General features: G+C 40.9%; 1 long non-coding RNA gene across 1 annotated transcript; it reads left to right on the forward strand.

Moving 5' to 3' along the window:
* The first annotated feature begins 624 nt into the window (after nucleotides 1–624).
* LOC110528638 lies at nucleotides 625–4081 on the forward strand. Its single transcript, XR_002474287.2, has 3 exons — nucleotides 625–702; nucleotides 933–1485; nucleotides 1837–4081. It is a non-coding gene; the product is annotated as an uncharacterized LOC110528638 (long non-coding RNA).

Here is a 4081-nt window from a genome sequence, read left to right on the forward strand (position 1 = left end):
GATACTTCCTGGTCTGACTCACACCTCTGTTGCTCTACCAGATACGGAACGCCGACATCAGCAGATACAGTGGATTGACACGCAGCCCATGCAACAAAACAACAGCAGCTCTCTTCAGCTTAAACAGACAGATTTTTTTTTTAAATGGGCAATTGTTTTATTATGCTAATTGGTTTGGCGTAATGAGCAGACATCGACTTTAGTTAAAACCACTACAATGACAAGGCACGTTCTCAAATAGGGGTCTAGAAGTGCTACCCTCCTCCAGTGAAAATACCCCTACAAAATAAGATTGATCTATTTTAGATATCGGTGACCAAAAACTGGACATGTGTGTCGTTTTTAGACATGAATACCTGTTCCCTAAATGTCTCTGCAAGGTCCTGACAAAGAGGATTCCATCAAAGCATTTCCTGGAAGAAATAAAACATGGCGTGAATTCTCCACAAGTGTTGACAATTCTGTAGAAGAGGGCTAAAAGTGTTTTTGAACTTCCATGGAACTAACCTGTGTCACCTGAGAGCGGAGGAGGTGAGAGACCGCCCCTTATGAAACAAAAAAAAAAATTCACCTCCCCAGTGGCTTAAAAGGAGAGCAGACACACAGGCAGACAATATTACAAGACTTTTATTCTCTCTCACACACATTCACGGATAAAGTTTAGGCATCGAATAGTTGGTTCCTGGGCTGTAAACCTCCCAAGTAAGTAAAATCTTTCCTCTTATTGATAATGATGAAAGGAAAACATATTGTCTAAGTGTGATAACTATGGATGTGATTAAGAGTTGTGTGATGTTAAAAAAACAATTTATTCACGTCTTCTCAGAAAAACCTCAGAAACCTGCCAGACTGTTGATTTGAGAGAAATCATTAGATATGTTTCTATAATGTCAGTGATTGAAGTAATTTAAACATCCTGATGTCTATTGCAGCTTCCTGATCCATGCTCCAAAGGACAGATCTAGGATCAGCTCACCCTCGTCAAATCCAAACCAGGACCTTAATAATCCACAAAGGGGAAAACGGACCTGAGACCAGCATTTAAACCCCACGTCTTCCTGTCCAGACACTGCTCTCCATCCAGAGTTCCTCCTGTGCTCCAGCTGTCCATCCGTCTATCCATCCATTCATCCCTCCACACCCCAGCCAACCAGCCATGGGTCTGATGAGTGAAGACATGAATTGTTGCGTCTGCTTCCAACCCTACTCTCGCAGGGAGAAAATCCCTCGGGTGCTCCACTGTGAACACACCTTCTGTGGGCCGTGCTTGGAGACAATCTCCAGGCTCCAGAGTGGCCTCCTGACCGCGTGCTGCCCTCTGTGTCGCTGGATCACCTGTAGCCAGGTCAGCCTACCCTTTGCTGGTTCTCTGGTTGTCAACACTGAGATCTGGGACCAGATAGCAGACAGACAGGAGGAAGAGGAGGAGATGGAGGCGTGGATAGGAAATAACAGACAGACACAGACCTCCACACAGTACAAATGGTGAGTACTCCAGGCTAAGATGGATGGATGGATGGATAGCTGCTATGTAGATGGATTTAGAAACTTCTTGAAACCTTCCTCTGGTCTCTGTTAATGGATGTCTGTTGATGTCTGATCTTCCTCCAGTCTCTCTCTCTGTCTAACTCAATCTTCTCTCTCTCTCTCTCGCTCTCTCTCTGAATCTTGTTTTTTTTTGTCGTACTGTGATAGTTTTACTTTTGGTGTCACTTATGATGATCGTATCAGTTTTGTTATTGGGTTGATGCTCAGGATAGGAGGTATTTCAAGAGTCTGTTAAACATCACTATATTGTAATTCTCTCCCTCTTTCTGCTCTGGTCCTATCTTCTAGCTCTTCATTGGGGCATTCTGGTGTGAGGATCAAGCTACAGAGTTTCTGGAGGAGAATGAGGCACAGTGGTCAGAGAGCACTAAAAGAAGGGAAGAAATGAAGGTCTTGGTTGTGTTTTGATAGATGATGTCACCGTAGTAGTCTAGGACAGGAAGCAGCAGTTGGGATACCAAGGTCTTTCTTTTTCAGTATTTATTTGTTATATTTTATACAATATACGGTCTACAATCTTTATAATCAAAACAAATATGTCACCTTTATTTCAACATGTAGTTTTTTTGAGACCTAGTTTCTCTTTTTCAAATGAACCCTGTAATATGATTGTCCCTATATGTCTGAAGTGCATATTTTTTGTACTCAAGTGATATTTATTGCTATGATTGTAAAATAAATTAATCTGCTTTAAAATAACTGTCTTCTAGTTGTGAAATCACGCTGGTGCAATCAATTCTCTCTCTCTCCCTCTCCCTCTGGTTTGAGGAACTATTATTGTAGTAACAGCAAAATAAGCTAATGTTATTGTACCCGTAAGTGTGTTGTAATTCGCAACAATATCATAGAATTACGTTACATTCGCTGCCATGTCATTGTTATGCCACTGGGGTTAGAAAGCTTGTATCCATGGTGCGACAGCTCTTAGTGTAATTACGGTATAGGTGCGACAGCTCTCACTGTTATAACGGTATAGAGAATTCAGAGTTAAGGGTTTATAAAGGACGTCGTTTGTTCGGTAAAAAAAAAAAAAAAACAGTCAGGAACCTTCTGCGATAATTGTGCACATTTTCATAATTTTCGCCCTAATTGTTAATTTACAAAGTATACGGGACTGGACTTTTATTCTGAAGGATTACATAAATCCGTGACCCCGGACCGGAGATGCAGGAAAAACAGCTGATTCTTGAGAAGTGAAACTGAAAGGGGGAAACCTAAAGGTGATGACAGACGGTTGGTCCACAGACAGAACAATGTGCCAGATATTTCACCGGATGAATAAATGTGAAACATCTGATTGGCGTTTCCTCTCACTGTTTCCAAAATCAGAATCTCTCTCTAGTTTAAACAGACTGATTTTTATGGGGATTTTTTTCATAATGCCAATTAGATTTCCAACTGCGCGCGGACATCGACTTCAGTTAAAACCACTACAATGACAAGGCACGTTCTCAGATAGGGGTCTAGAAGTGCTACCCTCCTCCAGTGAAAATACCCCTACAAAATAAGATTGATCTATTTTAGATATCGGTGACCAAAAACTGGACATGTGTGTCGTTTTTAGACATGAATACCTGTTCCCTAAATGTCTCTGCAAGGGCCTGACAAAGAGGATTCCATCAAAGCATTTCCTGGAAGAAATAAAACATGGCGTGAATTCTCCACAAGTGTTGACAATTCTGTGTTTTTGGACTTCCATGGAACTAACCTGCGTCACCTGAGAGCGGAGGAGGTGAGAGACCGCCCCTTATGAAACAAGAAAAAAAAAAAAAGTATCTTTATTTTACTAGGCAAGTCAGTTAAGAACAAATTCTTATTTTCAATGACGGCCTGGGAACAGTGGGTTAACTGCCTGTTCAGGGGCAGAACGACAGATTTGTACCTTGTTTGAACTTGCAACCTTCCGGTTACTAGTCTAACACTCTAACCACTAGGCTACCCTCACCTTCGCAGTGGCTTAAAAGCACAGGTAGACAATGTTGCAAGGGTTCCCAAACTTTTTTGCCCTACGACCCCAAATTCTTGTGACCTCAACCATGTGAAAAAATGTGGTAATTAAATGCACTCAAATAATAATTAAATTAAATTAAATGCACTAAAATGCACTCATTCTAGCAGGATTTCTGATTGTCTTCTCAACTCAAATCAAATCCTATGTGTCACATGCGCCAAATACAACAGGTGTAGTAGACCTTCCGTTGAAATGCTTACTTACAAGCCCCTTAACAAACAATGTAGTTCAAGAAATAGAGTTAAGAAAATATTTACTAAATAAACTAAATGTGGGGCTTTGGCAGTCAATTGTAAAACATTCTAACTGTATTTCTGATTTGTCTTCTCAACTCACCATCACATACTGTTCATGTGGGGCTGTGACAGTCAATTGAAAATGAGTCTGACACAATGTGTCTTATCTCACCATCTCGTTTTCATGATGGGGTATTGTGATGTCATGATGGGGTATTGTGATGTCATGATGGGGTATTGTGATGTTATTATGGGGTATTGTGATGTCATTATGGGTTATTGTGTG

The sequence above is a fragment of the Oncorhynchus mykiss genome, chromosome 7, assembly GCF_013265735.2.
Source record: "Oncorhynchus mykiss isolate Arlee chromosome 7, USDA_OmykA_1.1, whole genome shotgun sequence".
Lineage (NCBI taxonomy): Eukaryota > Metazoa > Chordata > Actinopteri > Salmoniformes > Salmonidae > Oncorhynchus > Oncorhynchus mykiss.